Genomic DNA, 18,403 nt, shown 5'->3' on the forward strand with positions numbered 1-18,403 from the left:
GGGGAATCTGGATCTCCCAAGTCTCCAGTAATGTGTCGTGGGGGTTTTTTTGTCCTACATACTTATTTTGTGGCTTGTTTTAAGTGTATAAGTGTATAAGCCTCAAACCCCCCAAAACCTGAATCCCTCCCCCCCCCCGTCACGAGGATAGCTTAAAAAGTTAAAAGAATCCCAGTACAAGGTGGCAAGTGTTATGCACGAAATGGGGAAGACTAGAAAGAATTTCCAGAAAAGCAAAAGTCTGCTTTCAGGTTGTGGGGGGAAAAAAAAAAAACAATAGAGAGCTAGTCTGAGTTGCTGAGAACTAAAAGAATTTCTGTATTGCTGGAATGTAGACTGAGTTAAAGATCTCTATCTCAAGGCTAGAACAATTGGATCATTTAATGAATGAGCCAAGAAGAAAGTGCATTTTCTCAAATCTGCATTTCCTCCACACACAGACACCTCAGTCTCCTGGAGCAATGCCCAAAGGCCAGATTGTTTGCCTTTACACTTGCAAATTATCACACAGATCTTACATTTTGGCTAAACCAAACCTACTTTATCTTCAAAACCAAGTACTGAGTGCTACCTAGGGTAGGAGATTGAGGGAGGGAGGTAATAGGAGTAGAGGCCGCAGGAAAAGGCCTTTTAACAAAGAAAACGGGGTGAACAGATACTCTACACCCCTGTTCATAGCATTATTGACAATAGCAAAAAGGTGAAAACAACCCAAATAATCACTGATGCATGAATGGATTTTTAACATCGTATATACATGTAATGCAGTATTATTCAGCCTTAAAAAGGAACAAAACTCTTAACACATGTTACAACATGGATGAACTTTAAAAACATTATGCCAAGTGAAAGAAGTCAGACAGGAAATGACAAATTTTTAATTTATGTGAGGAAACTTTAGAGGACACTCTTAGCAACCAACTTGAACTGTGGAAACCTGAGTAAGATAGAAGGGCCTGCAGTGACCACCAACCCTCTGGCTGATACAAATAGGCCCATTAGGTGACCCACCTCAAAATAGCCATAAGCCCTAGCTGACCAATGAATTACTTACACCCAGACACAGGTACCAAAAAAGGAAAATTCTGTGTGTTTCCATAATCTCTCACCTTCTCTCTTTAACTACAGCCCCCCAGCACTGCCTTGGAGCAGACAGTCTCTGTTTTGCTGTCCTGCCTACCGCTTAGTTGTGGTGTTTTCAATAAATTTCTATCTCCCTTGTTCTGCCTTGGGTGAATTCTTTCACCACCGGCCTCCAGCTGATAGGGTTGCCCCACATTTGGTGGGCCCCATCCAATTGGGAGAGGCACAGAAATCAGAATAGGCAAATTCGTAGAGACAAAATAAAATAGTGGTTAGCAAGGGCTTGAGATAAGGGGAATAAAGAGTTACTGTTTAATGGGCACCAAGTTTCAGTTTAGGATGATGAAAAAGTTCTGGAGATGGGTAGTACTGGTGATCACACAACAGTACAAATGTATTTAATGCCACTGTTTTGTATACTTTAAGATGGTTAAAATAATAAATTTTATGTTATGTGTTTTACCACAATAAAAAAGTTAAAAAAAAAAAAGATTGACCTTGACCACCTTCTGTCTTATATTTGTCTCCTACCTAGGAGGATATCAATGACACCAAGAACAGTATTGGCCTTTGTGATGACAGAGAGTCCTGTGTCTGTCTGCTCTGCATTATAAACACTGGACAAACAGAGGCCAGGCTGCCATAGGCTGAAGTGACTTAACCTAAATTATCACTAGATCTGTGGGCCCCTGGGTGGCTCAGTCGGTTAAGAGTCTGACTTTGGCTCAGGTCATGATCTAGGGGTTGTAGGATAGAGCCCCACGTTGGGCTCCCCACTCAGCAGCAAGTCTGCCTGTCTCTCTCCCTCTCCCTCTGCCACTCCCCTCACTTGTGCTCTCTTTCTCTTGCTCAAATAGATAAATAAAGAATCTTTAAAAATAAAATATCACTAGGTCTGGGTTATGGACTCTGTCTCTGCCTTCCTTCTAGAATGTGGGAGACCTCCCCAGCCTTTAACTGAACTGGAAAAAAGTACAACCATATCTTTTTGTGTTCCACCATCATACCTCACTGAGCTACCTTATTTGCCTTGGCTCTGTTTTCAGTTTAAAATACCATTGGCCCTATCAATCTTTTTAATGATTTGTCCTTCTCAAAATAAAACATAGCATCAGTCACAGAGAGTACTCATCCTGCTATAAATAGTTTCCTGGATCATCAAACTTATAGCTCAAGAGGCTATTCTGGGATATTTAAGTAAATGAAGTCAGAAAAAGTTATTTAAGAATTCTGAAGAATCTAAAGTGACAAGTTTCCAAGAATCACAATTGTGAAGCATTGAAGTTGCCAGAACATTTCATGTTGAAGGCATCGTGGTTGCAGCACAACTTCCTTTGATTCAGCAGAGCATCTTGAGAATTTTAGAAGGAGAAAGCTGTTGCATGCCTTCCTCTGGTACAATGATTAAATTTAGTTCTAAGCAATCAGGAAGATGTTTGTTTTTAATATACAGTGTTAACAGACTGCCCACCATGAAACAAAAGTTTTTTGGTTGGGAATTCATTACCTTCCCTGCCAAGTGCCCAATGGAATCCTGCCCTACACTCTGGAGCAGCTTCTGCAATTCTTTGCTTCAGGAGGAAGGTTCAACCTCTGATAACGGTATTTTTGGGCCTCTCTGGTATCACATTGAGTGGACTAAGTGCCCTTAACCCTGCCAGCATTTCTTAAACTCTAAAATTCTAGTAACTGAATAATAATGGTAACTACCTCATCTCTAGATCCTACAGCATGTGCCAGACATTGTGCTGAGTGCTTTGGATGTCATGATTCAATTAATCTTCAGAACAAACCCATTAGGTAGATATTATTTTCCAATTTTATAGATGAGAAAACAGACCTGCTGAGGTTAAGGACCTGGTTCAAGGTCACACAGCTTTTAAAACTCCTGACTTTGACATTGGTCTCCTACAACTATACCACTCTTTTCTTTAAGTTCATGTTCTTTGTAAAGGGTCACTAAAAAGAATATGGAAACACAAAAGAGTAACAGGAATTTAAAAAAAAAAAAAGAATAAGAGGAATAATTCAACCAGTCATTCACTGTTGACATTTTGGAATACATTTCTCCCTTTTGCTAGTTTTGTTACATACAATCTTCGAATTGGGTTATGCCTTTTTAACATCAGGTTAAGTCAACCTTTCCCAAACTGTGTTCAATGGGACAGTGTTCCATGAGATAATAGATTCATATTGCCATTTTATAGACACTGGTAAGTCCCACAGAAATTTTGTTTAATCATAAAAGTATAAACATAAGAAATACTGTTTAAGGAATAGGAGAGCACAATTCAGTCTCCTTTTTTTCCTCAAGTATTTTTCTAATTCTAATCCTAATACTCTTTTGATATAAAAACTATCATTACAATTTACTTGTAAGTCCAAATTGGCTGAAATTTTAAGGTCCTTCTTCACTCTATCAAACTGCTTACATAGTAGCACCATGATCTCATTCTGAAGTCCTTCCCCAAATCCCCACTTTTTTGCCCTTATTTGGTTTGATTACAGTTATTTTATGTCTTGCAGTGCCATTATCAATCCCAGTCCTTTCCCTCTTTATAATCTTAAAATGCTGGATGAACTTTGCACAGATTTCTCAAGGCCACACAAGCTGATATGATCATGAAAATTTAACACCTTTATCTAGATCCTTTAATCAACAATCATTTTCCTGGCCTGACTCACAACCTCCTTACCCATTGGCTCAAGCCTCTCCTCAACCAGCCACAGACTCAATTCAGTTTTCTCCCACTTCTAGTAGCCGACATTCCAGCTCCACCCCAATGTCCTACCTGTGAAATTGGTCTGCTGAAAGCACAAACGTGACTCTGACCTGCTCAGTCCAACTCTGTTGGGGTTGGTCCTGTTCCTGAGCATTAGGGGACCCCCAGGCAGATATTTTGCCATAGGAACTGCTGCCATCTCATTTCTACAAATTATGGAATTTTCTTTACAAGAGCTTTCATTTTAACTATCAAATTCATCAGGACTCAGTGTATCCTATGCTGGTTGGTTTCCCTTCAGCTGAATACAACTCATTTCTCATGACAGAATGTTCTTTGCTTCTTGCTCTAAGACTCAAAGAAAATGATTTTTAAAGGCCCTGGGCCTCTGATAATAATTTACTCTGCATGTTTCCTGATTAAAGAGGAATCTGGAGCTTGGAGTGTGAATATTTGTAATTTGATTAAGAATCAGTGTTACTCTGAACAGTGTTTCTATGAACAAGCTCATGTGGCATCCTGCCCATACATTGCTTCATAACCAGAGGGGCACCATTTATTTTCGTGTTGACATGTAATTAATGTTCAAATGCAATGTGAGTTCAAAATCTAAATATATCACAGACGATTACAGTTTGCAACTAAATGCCAGCAGTGTAAGCCCTAACTCAGAGGAGAGTGACTAACATGTTTTCCTGGCAATGGCACAGGAATCCATCCTATGGTCAAAGGCAGCAGCAACAGCAGCAACAAGCTAAAACAAGAGTGGAGATGATCTGAGCTCACTAGAAGTATCAGAGTTTCTTCTCCAGAGAAGACAAAGACAAGCCTGGGAAAGGTGACCAGAAGAAGTTTCCATAATGGAGATAGTATGAAACAAAAAGCATGGTAAGAACTTAGAGTATTCTTGAAAAGCTTTGAAAGAATAAGGTACTCAGCAGAGAACAGAAATGTGGTTAATAAGTCATTCTTCAAAACTGGATGACCAGCCCCTACTATTTAGTCTATTAAATATGGATATATTTTGTGACATTTCCACTAAAGGCAAGAGTTGACTTGTAAAGAAAGAGCAGTAGCTTAGGGCTTCTTCCCTAAAAGCGAAACGTCCTTCCTAAGTCGGGGGAGCACAGGGACAACCTAGCATCTCTATGTAAATGAACAGGAAGTATAACCACGTGATGGAGAGGAAGTTCATGAATGGCTCCTCTACCCCCCACCTTCCACCTTGGCAGACGGACTTCCACCCACGCCTGTGTACACACGTGTACACACACACACACACACACACACACACACGAGCGTGCACACACACACACACACACACAATTCAGCATCTAATTTGATTGCCTAGGTAAGTGTCTTTCCCTAAAATTTTCTAAAGCATGCAACACATTTTCACTGCAATATTTGAGAGTTGCTGCTACTTGTGAAGGAGGGGTAGCCACTTGCCCCTCCTCTGTGAGGAGTTCTCTTCACTGAAGGTGTGGTTGCTGGTAGCAGAACCGTCCTGTCAAAACTGCAAGAGAGAACACAACATAATGAAGCAGTAATAACAACTGTGATACTCGTACCAGAAAAGACAAAGACAAACAGAAATAAAAGTCCAGAAAAAAACCCAAGTATGAGAATTTAGCATATGATACATGGCATTTCAAATGAGTTATGGAGAAGGCGATTTGCAGACATTAGCTAACGGTCTGGGAAAAAATTTTAGATCCCTACCTCAAACCACATACAAGAACATATTCCTGGTAAGTCAAATATTTAAAGGTTTGTAAGTTGAATTTCAAAAATAACACCATTACCAGATTATACACATATACATAGGTACCTATGCAAACACAGACATACAGTGAACTTTCATAAGCATAACGCCAAAAGACAAAAACAGTAAAAGAAAAGATAGAAAACAATGCAAAAAAGACCACAAACAAAATTAAGGGCAATAAATACAAAATTAAGAAAGTTATCCAAAATTTAGAGATAAGACAAAAAGAATACTGCTTGCTCTTTCAATATCATATCAAAACATTGTTTAATGAGCGTACCTAAGGGAACTATGATTCTCTAGGAAAAATGTAACTTTGCTCAACTTGCCATTTTCTGTTGATTAGGGCCCAGACTGTAAAATTAGACATTAACTTTACAGAAGATTGATAAAGTACAAATGGTGTTTGTATGGGAGAGATGCATATGATTTCTGTCTGGTGGAAAAGATATTTTCAAAGACTGTGCTTTTATTGCCTGGTACAATAATAACAAGTTTTGTATTTAATTTAGCACTCTGACTTCAACATTCTTTCCTTCACTTCGGCCTCTTGAGTTCTTCAATGAATCAGCTTTAAGATCCTGCTCTCATTAATGAGAAGTCCTCTCATTAATGAGACACATAAATCAGTGACACGTGTGTGTGTTTTTAAATCATACTTTGTCCAGAAAGTTAACCACAGAATTGCCCTATGATCCAGCAATTCTACTCCTACTTATACACATAAAGGAATTAAAAGCAAGAAGTCAAACAGATACTTGCACAGCAATCTTTATAGCAGTATTATTCCAATAGCCCAAAAGTGGAAACAAGCCAAGTATCCTTCAACAGGTGAATGGAGAAACAAAATATAGGATGCACATACAATGGAATATTATTCAGCCATAAAACAGGAATAAAATGCTGATACATGCTACAACATGAAGAAACCTTGAAAATTATATGCTAAGTGAAATAAGCCAGACACAAAAGGACAAATATTGTCTGATTCCACATATATGGGATACCTAAAATAAGCAAATTCACAAAACATAAACTGGAGACAACCAAGGGCTGTGGGGAGGAACAAACCCAGAATTACTCTTTAATGGGTACAGAGTTTCTGTTTGGGATGGTGAGTAAGCTCTGGAAATCATTAGTGGTGATAGTTGCACATTATGAATACACTTAATGCCATGCCATTGTACACTTAAAAATGGTTAAAATGGTAAATTTTATGTTATGTATATTTTATCGCAATAAAAAAATTTATTCTTTGACAACTCTGGGAAGAAATATCCTTTTTTTTTTAAGAAATATTCTTAATATATACGACATCAAAGAGGCAATATTCTTGATCTATACATAGTTGTCATATGTCAATGAGAAAAAAATAGACCAAAGATTAGAAGACAAAATTCACTAAAGAATAAATGCAAATGACAAACACATAACACTCAACCTCACTTGGAATTTTTAAAGAGTTAATTAAAACAATAATGTAATCCCATTTTCCCAAACCATATTGGAAAAAAATTACATTAGAAAGTACTGGCAAAATATGAGAAATTATGCCTGGTTCAGACTTCCCAGAGAGCGTTTTGGAAAGTGTGTATACTCTGTGACAATAGTTGTACTTCAAAACATATACACTTAAGAAATGATAGGCAAGCATGCCTCCCATGGGTATAAGAGAGGGAGGATAGTAGACTGTTTAAGGTTCTGTAGCCCTACAACCTGGGCTTGAATACCAGCTACACCATAATTACTGGAGTGCCTTTAGGCAAGTGCCTTAATAGTCTCTAAGCCTCAGTTTCCTTACCTGAAAAATGGAGGATATAACAGGACCTACCTCATAGGATTGATGTGATAATTAAATAAGACACTTAATATAAAATGTGCACTGTCTGACACATAGTGAGTTACCAAGAATTGTTACAGTGGTGCCTGCCTGGCTCAGTCAGAAGAGTACAGCGACTCTTGATCTCAGAGTTTAAGTTTGAGCCCCACGTTGGCTGCAGAGCATATACTGACTGCCCTCAGTTTAGAATGTACGTGCTTCACGCCCAACCCTACACAGAGCTGAATACTTGAGACATTTAGTTCTTTTCCTTTTTTTAAGATTTTATATTTTTAAGTAATCTCCACACCCAATGTGGGACTCAACCCCAAAACCAAGAGTCACGCTCCACTGACTGAGCCAGCCAGGTGCCCTACAGTGCCCTTCAGCTGAATATAAAAGTCCCAGGTAAAAGATTTTAATTGGTGCAACTTGGATCAGCCAAGCTAGTTCAGTCAAGTATAACTGGGAATAGTGGGTCATCAATAATGATGCCCAGTCTCCGAGGACTATCATCGTGAGCTAGAAAGACACCCAAAAGAGGTCTCACCGTGTTGATGTAGTGAAAGAAAATATTGTGCCCCAGAATACTAGAAAACTGAAGAATCCACATAGGCTTGAGTAGGCTTTGAAATAAATATTATATTGGGGGAGAATTTACTATTATACTGGGGGATTTACTCTTTACTATTTACATTTACTATTCCTCACTTTCTGGAGAGTTTTACAAGGTGATGTGTAGGGACTGTGGACAGAGGGGCCTTGATCTGAGATGAAGGAAGGGAGGTCAGTAATTGCCAGAAAGAGAGAGACAGAGTGATCACTTCATCTACAACGTGACTACCTTCCACTGAAGCCCATAAATCTTTCATGAGGTGCTTGATGTGATGGAATTTCTGGAAGGTACCTGCAAGGGGGATGCAGGTTCATATATCCAGGTATGACCTGGGGAAGGAACAGAGACACAGAAGCTGAAGAGGCATCAAACCATCCAATATAGAGAGTAAGCCATGAATTACCCCAGAGCCTGAATATTGGAGCCAAGTTTATTGAATTCTCTTAGGGCGCTGGAGCCCTCAGAAACCACAAAGGAAAAGGAAATCACAAAGATTTCACGAATAGCAGCTCGATTAAATCACTTGTGACTAAATTAAGTCCAACTAACTATAAAGTGGAATCCTGATCCTTCACAGGATGGGATTTCTCTGTTTTCCTATCTGCAAATGGGCTGATGAAATGGAAAGGTGAAGCATTTCAAAACCCTTTAGTGTTCTTTAGACTCTAGGACTTCCAGTCTATATTTGTTTCTTTGGGCACCAGCTGGTCCAAGGAGTCAAATTTCCCTGGGGCGTTGTTATAGGGGTGCTGTTTTCTCCTCATACTAATTCATAAACTATGAGGCCTTAAAGCTCTTAGGTGGTGGAAGCAGAAATATCTGTGATTTCCAAATCACCGTAAGCCCAATTTGGCCTTGAAGTAGAATGGGAAAATGGCAAGTACCTTGAAAAAAATTGTAAAACCAGAATGAGTAGCTTGAAATATTACTAAAGGCTCTTAATATTTGTGGTTTCCGTTTTACAGCATTGATTGGAAAGAGGGAGGGGCAATTTTTCTGAGGATGGACACATCATGTGAGACTCCTCAGACTGTTTCAAGTTCTAGAAAAGGGATTCATGGTAATTTACCAGTACTATTACTACAGTACCACTATTTAATTTTGAACAAAGGTTTGTGTCTTCTTTGGCTTTAAGGAAAAATTCTCACATTTAGCTCCCTGGGAATTAAACTGTGACTATTTGCCCACTGTAGAACCATTTTCTTTGTCTCCCCACTACCCCTTATCTTCACTACTCTGACCCAGGCTGAATCACTCAAAGAACTTCCTCCCACTGGGCCACAAAGATTGAACCAGAGATAGGCAGGTGAACATGGGACCAAACACATGACACTGTTTCAAAAATGTGTCTCTTGCAGCTGCTGGGGAACTTTCTCCCTTCTCCTTTGTGACAATGTTGAACTCTACCTAAGCCCTGTGTTCCTAGAAAACTTAAAAGGTTAAGAAATACCCCTGACCTCTTCATGTTCCAACTTTACTACAAAGAACCACTCTTCCTCATGTGACTTAGATAAGTCCCACAGATGACCCCCTTGTTTACCTATGATAAGGACGCACCAAAACTCTCCGAATTCCCATTCACAATGCCTCATAACTGATTCTGTGAATTGTCTGTCCCGCTGAAACTAGCTAGACACAAACATCTCCTGTTCAGCTCGCTGACTGAGACCCCTTGATTACAAAAACAATTGCAACAATAAAATCTCCCTACCTGGAACTTATCTACTCCTCCCTAGAAAAGTCTCCAGACAAACTACCCTGCCAAGGTAATGATCTTCAGATCCAGGATGCTCTCCCTATTGTAATACCCTAAATAAAACCAGTTTGCTTATTGTTTGCTTTTTGTCTTTGACAGGTTGTGTAATTGTAAAGATAGGTTCCCAAGGTTCTAGTGGCGATGTTCCCAGCCACAGGGAGGGGTCTGAGGGAATGAGGCTATTACTGAGATGAAAATAGAGACTAGCTTGTCTCGTAAAAGGCATCCTATCCCTGGTTCTGGGCCTAGGTGCCTAGAACTGCCCTCCTTTGGCATCTACTACTTTCTATCCCGTAAGTCCCATTTTTTGTTTGTTTTTGTTTTAAAGATTTTATCCATTTGTTAGAGAGAGAAAGGACACCGCACAAGCAGGGGAAGCAGCAGACTTGAGGGAGATGGAGAAGCAGGCTCCCCGCTGAGCAAGGAGCCCAATGTGGGCCTCAATCCCAGGACCCTGAGATCGTGACCTGGACTGAAGGCAGACCCTTAACCAACTGAGCCACCCAGGCGTCCCTTAGGTCCCGTTTTTTACAATGGTTGCTTTGATTCTGATTTCTGTCACCTGCAACCTGAATAGCCCTGACTAATAAATCCACCATATTCAAAATTTACCTTGCAAGTGCAGGAAGTATATTCATATAAAAATACTGGGGATTAAAAAATACTGGGGATTAAAATTCACTTTGAGGATTTATCAATGACAGAAAGCCCTTCGCATGAATGTTAACTAGACCTATTGTGGTGTTCTTTTTGCAATACATATCTTCCTCAACTTATCATGGGGTTACGTCCCATAACGTTACATCCCAATAAATCCATTATAAGTTAACAATATTATACGTCAAAAATGCATTCAATACACCTATCCTACGGAACATCATGCCTTAGCCTAGCAGACCTGAAATGTGCTCAGAATACTTACATTAGCTAATAGTTGGGAAAGTCATCTAACATAAAGCCTCTTTTATAATAAAGCATTGAATGTCTCATATAATTTATTGAATACTGCACTCGAAGTGAAAAACAATGGCTCTATGGGTAGGAACTTACAACCCTAAGTCTGTCAGTTACCTTCATGGTCATGTGGCTGACCAGGAGCTACGGCTCACTGCCATTGCCCAGCATCGAGAGAGAGTATCACACTGCACATCTGGGAAAAGGTCAAAATTCAAACTCCGAAGTACAGTTTCTATGGAATCCATACCTCTTTCACACTATTGTAAAATTGAAAAATTATAAGTCAAACCATAGTAAAGCTGGAGACCATCTGTACATACAAATATGGAATCATTATGTTGACACCTGAAGAAATGTTATAACTCAATTATACTCCCTCACTTAAAAAAGCCCTTCATGACATCCCCTTTTTTTTTTAAGATTTATTTATTTGACAGAGAGAGACAGCAAGAGAGGAAACACAAGCAAGGGGAGTGGGAGAGGGAGAAGCAGGCTTCCCGCCAAGCAGGGAGCCCAATGTGGGGCTCGATACCAAGACCCTGGGATCATGACCTGAGCTGAAGGCAGCCGCTTAACGGCTGAGCCACCCAGGTGTCCCCATGACATCCATTTTTAAATGGCTTCATGAAACTTCACTGAAGAAATGGAAAAGAAACAGAATAGTTAGTATTTTTTAAATGCAGAGAGAGAGCATGAATGTCACAAAAATTATCCTCGTCTAACATGTGATGAATGGAAAGCCGTATTACCTAAAATGGACAAGATTTATAGATGCTAGTAATACTTGGAAATTTGAAGCAAATCCTAACAATCTCCAAAGTTAATTCACACTTTACCAAATTCTTAAAAGACTGGTAAAGACTAGATGGTGCACGAAGGAAATCTGTATAGCAAACTACTGATAGCAAGTACAAGAAAAGGATCCTTCGACAACTCCACAGCCTACCTTGGACCTAAACTGCTGCTATACGAAATGTTTCTCACAAAAAGGCAAACTTCTCAATATTAAAGAAGGGCTCTTAGGGGCGCCTGGGTGGCACAGTCAGTTAAGTGTCCAACTCTTGCTTTCAGCTCAAGCGGTCATCTCAGGGTCCTGGGATTGAGCCCTGTGACGGGCGCCATGCTCAGCCCAGAGTCTGCCTGAGATTCTCTCTCTCCCTGTCCCCCTGCTCCTCCCCACCGCTCTCTCTTCCTCTCTCTCTCTCTCTAAAATAAAGAAATCTTTTTTAAAAAAGAAGAAAGAAGGGCTCTTAGACTGTATTTGTTGTTGTTTTTGTGGAGAAAGGCTATCATGTCATTCTTATTCATAAAACAAAGTATAATTACTATTTTATTTCTGCTTTACACACCACATAAACTGAATCTTGATATGGTATTTTTCTGATTAGCACTCCAATGAAAAATGAATTAGAGGAATTTATTTTAAAGTACTTTGGAAAGTTTGGTTTCTTTCACTAGCAGCACTGATAACTTGAAAAGGCCTTTTTCAGTTTTATTGATCACAGAGAAAAGCATTTAATTCTAAAATATTACTTGCTTCACGTTTTCTAAAACTTAAGATATACATTCAAAGACATTTATAAATTTTTACAATTTATAATAAATTATTTACAAATGTTCCATATACCTAAGGACCTATAGGTAAGTTGTGTGTTTTCCTATATTTTTTTGCATTCACCAAAAGTAAAACTTTTTAAAAGTAGAACACTTAAGAAATAATTTTGTCTAGGGGCACCTGGGTGGCTCAGTGAGTTAAGCGTCTGCCTTCAGCTCAGGTCATGATCCCAGGGTCCTGGGATCAAGCCCCGCATTGGGCTCCCTACTCAGCGGGTAGCCTGTTTCTCCCTCTCCCACTCCCCCTGCTTGTGTGCCCTCTCTCACTGTCTCTCTCTCTGTCAAATAAATAAATAAAATCTTAAAAAAAATATTCTTCAGGGAAAGTGACACTTTTTAAGATGCTAATGATAGCTGTAAGGAGCCCTCAGAGTTCTACACATAGGAGAGCATCCTTCCTCTAATGGCCAAAAAACAGGGCTGAGAGCAATGTGGACACTGTGAAACGCAAAAAATGGACACCTTCATTCCAGTCCAGATAGACCACCATGATGGTAGAACTCTCACTCCTCATGTCTCTTGATATGCAACATGGCTTTACGATTTGTAAAATCACTGAGAGACTGTTCCAGATCTTGATTTAGGTGGTGGTTGCATCTTTTGTGGTTACATGGGTGTTTGCACTTGGTAAAATTCGTCAAACTATACAGTTCAAAATCTTGTCCATTTTATCCTATGTAAATTATACCTCAACTTTTAGAAATATTCCCTAAAAGCACAGCGTGTGACCCTCAATAAGTGCTGTTGGAAAAAAAAAAAATCACCAAGAAGAAAGATCTACTTAGGCTGCTCAGGACAATTTAAAATTCCCCAGACATTGTCTGTGATATTTCAAAATGTGTTGTAATTAGTTAGGGGGAGTTATGGATACAGGAAACATCTACATTTCCCAAGAGAGAACTTCAAACATCTCTTTCTGTAGGTAGTGGAAGGTAATATACATTATTTTTTCTTAATCTCTATTTCTAAGTTTTTCCATAATGCAAATGGATTACTTGTGTTTTAAAAAAGGAGGCGTGGTTTCAAGACTATTCAAGACCGGAATGAAGTCATTTTAGCCTTAGGACCCACACTGCTGGGAAGGTGCAGTGGAGGGGGTGGGAAGCCAGAGCAGTTCAATGAATGGGGATATGTCTACAAGAAATATTAGATGGGGTGCCTGGGTGGCTCAGTCTGTTAAGCATCTACCTTTGGCTCGAGTCATGATCGCAGGGTCTCGGGATTGAGCCCTGCATCAGGCTCCTTGCTCAGCCAAGAGTCTGCTTCTCCCTCTCCCTCTGCCGCGCCCCCTGCTTATGCTCTCTCTCTGTCTGTCAGATAAATAAATAAAATCTTAAAAAAAAAAAAAAAGAAATATTAGAGCATCATTCTGAATTTCATATGAACTTTAATAAAACATTTACCACACGACTTGGCAATTAAAATGACTGGATTTAGAGCACAGAAGTTTATCATCCTCACCAGAAAAGGGATAGAGAGAACTATTTTCCTTTGGGTTTGCTATATGACATCTCTAAATGCTTGGTCACTGTATATGCTTTTGCAAAACATTGTGACCTCTCCCCATGCATCTAGCTGTGAATAATTTACACGAAAGATCTTGTTGAAAGGTCCTTTTACAGGAGATAATGTACATCTTTTGTTTTTTCTGCTCAGCATTCATTCCTTAAGGTGTTCCTCTATTCTTCCTCATTCTGACAGGCTGCTGATTGTGGGATCCCATCCATGGCTAGAGAGATGGACACATCTCAGTAGGAAGCCAGGGAAACTCTTACAGGGAACTTTACATCTGACATGAGGAGCACAGGTACTGCAGGGGGTTGGACCCAATCATGTGCTGGCAAGAGTCGAAAGAAATAGCATACAGGGGCGCCTGGGTGGCACAGCGGTTAAGCGTCTGCCTTCGGCTCAGGGCGTGATCCCAGTGTTATGGGATCGAGCCCCACATCAGGCTCCTCCGCTATGAGCCTGCTTCTTCCTCTCCCACTCCCCCTGCTTGTGTTCCCTCTCTCGCTGGCTGTCTCTATCTCTGTCGAATAAATAAATAAAATCTTTAAAAAAAAAAAAAAAAAGGAAATAGCATACAAATTCCCCACTAGTAAGCTCTGGACTCTTCTGGTTCAAGAATTTCTCAAGGCTGGGTATACAATTCCTCCTTCTAAACTATGATCTGGCTAATACACTACCAATAAATCCCGTGTTTATTTAGCCATAGTTTTGCTTCTTGCAATTGAATCCTCAATGATATAAGGGAAGCGGTTCTATATTATTTCAAAATAAACCCAACTGGCTGGAGGGGAGGGAGAGGTACGCAATGGAAAAAGCTGAGGGCTATGGACCTTGGATAAATCACTTAACCAAGACACCTGAAGCTTCGCACGGTGGCGGCGTTGTAGCCAATGAGGTTTGTCAGAGGCACAATTATTTCCAGTTGAAAACCTTTCCCAATACCCTACCTTGAGGATTGAAACACAGATGCCTGAGTCTCTCAGGGGGATAAACCCTACCTCTGGTGATAAAATCAAGGATTCTTTGGGAGCAAGACAGAAACCAGACTTGAACCCCCTTTTTTTTTTTAAGTTGGCTCCACACCCAGTGTGGGGCTTGAACTCACAACCCTGAGATCAAAAGTCACATGCTCTACTGACTGAGCCAGCCAGGTGCCCCCTAACTTGCACCATCTTCATCACAAAAGGGATTTACTAAAGAGAAGCCATGACAACCTAAAGGAAAACAATCAAGTCTAGGTAGTTATTGGTCTCTCATCTCTGGTCCTTTCAGCACTTCCTTGATCCTTTCAACTTCCTTTGCTCGCACTGCAGACACGTTTAATTATGAGAGAGGGAAGCAGCAAACCCTGCACTCACAATCACACAGCCTTAGGAGCACTCCCTGAAGCTATGTCAGAGTAGAGTGTTCTATCAAGGCGCAAAGACTGAGGAGTCCCAGCAGCTCTGTCTGATAAAAGAACGTGACACAACTCTCAAGTAGGTAGCAGTCAAGCCATCTCAGGACGTAGAAGCAACTGGGGAAGGCAGCTCTTCCCCACTTACAAGGAGCTTCAGGCACTGTTCTCACCTCCGTGCCCAGAGGTGGATGGGAACGCCATCCTTTCTCCATTTGGGGAACCGGAGCCTCATACCCACAGGCCCAAAAACCCTTCTGCCAGTCCCCTTGCATGGCTACTCCTCTTTACAAAACATATAGTCCCCCTGCTCTGACTCTCTTATTAACAAAATCAGTCAAATTCTCTTATCCTACTGTAAAGAAAATGTCTCCTTTCTTTGTATTCAAAGGCATATGAGGCAAGAACCCACATTTGCTTTTGCCCCAGGTTCTAATTTTACAACACTGAGGTTTCTCAAATAGTTACAATAACTAGTTGTAAAACATAATGAAAGGGTAAAAAAAACTTTTTTCTTTTTTTTTTTTTAAACAATAGCCACCAATCTTCAGGGAGAAGACTGATTCTGAATTCCAGGAAAGGTGGGAGGATCAGGTCTCTCCCCTCTTCTGCTCCTGGTGGATCTAGTTTGCATTTTCACTCATCTCACAGTGTCTTGTGAAACCACTTTGACCAACCTCTGGTGTAGACCATTTACATGATGTATAGGGTGTAGTGCAAAACTAAAACGCAGGGCTCCCTCTTCAAAAGTTATTATGAATTTTTAAAATGGCAGTAGCAGAACATTAAACCAAATGTGGGATTTTCTAAGCACAGGGCCCTGAACTGTATATAGTTTGCCCCTGAAGCAGGCCCTGTTCTGTGCTCCACTGTCGCTCTCCAGTCACAGGTGCTCACTAACGGGCCAGGGTCAGAGCAGGGAACAACCATCTTGCTTGCCCCAAAGCATCCCAGGCCAGAGAGATGCAACTTTTTCTCCAACACATGTCTTTTACATCCATCCTTCCCCCAGTTCTTTGAGACATCTTGTGTAACTGGAAGACACTTAGGTTTTCCAAGAGTAAAGAAACAGTCTGCTTAAAGACTAGTAAAATGTTCATTCTTGTCAGATAGCAATTACTTGCAGCTTTCACAAGAGTTTGTAATTCCTTCAGCTGCAACCCATTAAGGTTTACAAAACTCAGCATCTGAATTTGGCCTAAATTCTCTGAACAAAGCTGAGGGTCCCTGGGTCTCAAAGGGAAACAGCTACATCGGCTTGCTGTTGCCCCTGAAAAAGCGAGTTATTATTGTATTTTGTGTGTATATATCTGACCCTGATGTTGAACTCTTTAGAGACTTTTAATTAATTCTTATAGGCTCTCCAGGTATGCAACCAAATCATCACAAATAATGCCATTTGCTTTGTTATAGCTCATTCTGTCTCGTCTTTTCATATTTGCTATAATGCAGTTTCTTTTAAAATTAGCTGACAGATGAATCTTGCTTTGTGGGAAACTTGAAAATCTGAGAATACGGCTTATCTAAGGAAATAAATGCCTAGGAGCAATGAAGAAAATTGAGGAAAAAGAAGGATTAATTAGGAGGCATTACCATGCCAGATAGCAAAATATCCTACTGAACCATGGAAATTTAAAAAATGACACATCCTGACAAAAATAGATCTTCAGAAGAAAACAAGATGTTCAAACTAAATTTGTACATATTTAGTATATGAGAAAGTAGCATTTCAAGTCAATAAAGAAGTGATAGATTATTTAGTAAATGGTATTTCAAAAACTAAAAATGAGGATTAAGAATATAACCGTAATTGTAACTAAAGAATTACAATAAAATACAAGAAAATATTTTATTTTTTATTATTATTTTTTTTAAGTATTCTCTCCACCCAACGTGGGGCTCGAACTCCCAATCCAGACATCAAGACTCACATGCTCTACTGACTGAGCCAGCCGGGTGCTGCTCAAAACACATTTCAATAATTTGGGGACATAAAAGGCCATTCTAAGCATGCATTAAATCCAGGAACCCATAAAGAAAAAGACCATTAAAATGCCTATTCGGGGGGGGGGCACCTGAGTGGCTCAGTTGGTTAAGTGTCCGACTTTTGATTTCAGCTCAGGTCATGGGATCGAGCCCGTGTCTGGCTCCGCACTCAGTGGGGAGTCTGCTTGAGATTCTCTCTCTCTCTCTCCCTCTAAACCCCCCAGTGAGTGCGCATGCGCACTCTCTTCCTAAGATAAATAAATCTTTAAATTTAAAAAAAATGTCTATTTAGGGGACACCTGGGTGGCTCAGTTGGTTAAGCATCCAACTCTTGACCTCAGCTCAGGTCTCCATCTTGGGGTCAGGAGTTCATGACCAGTGTGGAGCCTACTTCAAAAAAAAAAAAGTTGGAAAAAAATGCCTATTTAACAATTTAATGTCTCTGTACAGGGTAAATGATCACAAAGTTGAAAGGAAAAATATTTGTAAAATATAAAACAAAGTGTCTTTATGTAAAATATTAAGTTTCTACAATTCATTATTAAAAAGATAAAAATCCAATAGAAAAATGAGCAAAGAATTTGACAGACAATTCATGAAAAAAAGAGTCTCCAATGATCATATGAAAAGTACTTACCCTCACCAATAACGTATCAGTCGGCTTATTAGATAGGAAAGAGTTCAAAGTTTGACCATTCGCAATTCTGGTGAGGAAACACGTTTGGGTAAGACCTATTTAAAGGACAATAGATAATACCAATCAAAATTAAAAGTGCACATACCCTTTGACCCAGTGATTTTACTTCCAGAAAGTCATATTATAGAAACACAGATGAGTGCTTAAAAATCTATTCATCCCGGGGCGCCTGGGTGGCACAGCGGTTAAGCGTCTGCCTTCGGCTCAGGGCGTAATCCCGGCATTCTGGGATCAAGCCCCACATCAGGCTCCTCCGCTATGAGCCTGCTTCTTCCTCTCCCACTCCCCCTGCTTGTGTTCCCTCTCTCGCTGGCTGTCTCTATCTCTGTCGAATAAATAAAAAATCTTTAAAAAAAAAAATCTATTCATCCCATCTTTGTGGGTAAATGATCTAATTGTTCAAAATTGGGTACTGGTTAAATAAATTGTGGCATAGCCATGTAATCCATATAACTTAACATAGAAAAAGAATGAATCAA

At 39.9% G+C, this 18,403-nt stretch overlaps 1 protein-coding gene, 1 long non-coding RNA gene and 1 pseudogene across 3 annotated transcripts in view; 1 reads left to right on the forward strand and 2 right to left on the reverse strand.

The window, feature by feature from the left end:
• The window catches only part of HSPA4 (heat shock protein family A (Hsp70) member 4), a 65,269-nt gene that overhangs the window by 45,856 nt on the left and 1,010 nt on the right, over positions 1-18,403 (reverse strand). The window lies entirely within an intron of this gene.
• Positions 177-17,901, reverse strand: LOC148110126 (uncharacterized). 2 transcript variants are annotated; one of them, XR_015724571.1, is made up of 3 exons: positions 17,865-17,901; positions 8,238-8,338; positions 177-5,322 (listed from the first exon to the last, which is right to left on the reverse strand). It is a non-coding gene; the product is annotated as an uncharacterized LOC148110126 (long non-coding RNA). The 2 variants fall into 2 exon arrangements; XR_015724570.1 differs by lacking the exon at positions 17,865-17,901 and adding an exon at positions 10,837-10,978.
• LOC123790606 (U4 spliceosomal RNA) lies at positions 14,707-14,819 on the forward strand (annotated as a pseudogene).

Source organism: Ursus americanus, chromosome 5 (assembly GCF_024610735.1).
Source record: "Ursus americanus isolate L20-20 chromosome 5, mUrsAme1.1.p, whole genome shotgun sequence".
Classification (NCBI taxonomy): domain Eukaryota; kingdom Metazoa; phylum Chordata; class Mammalia; order Carnivora; family Ursidae; genus Ursus; species Ursus americanus.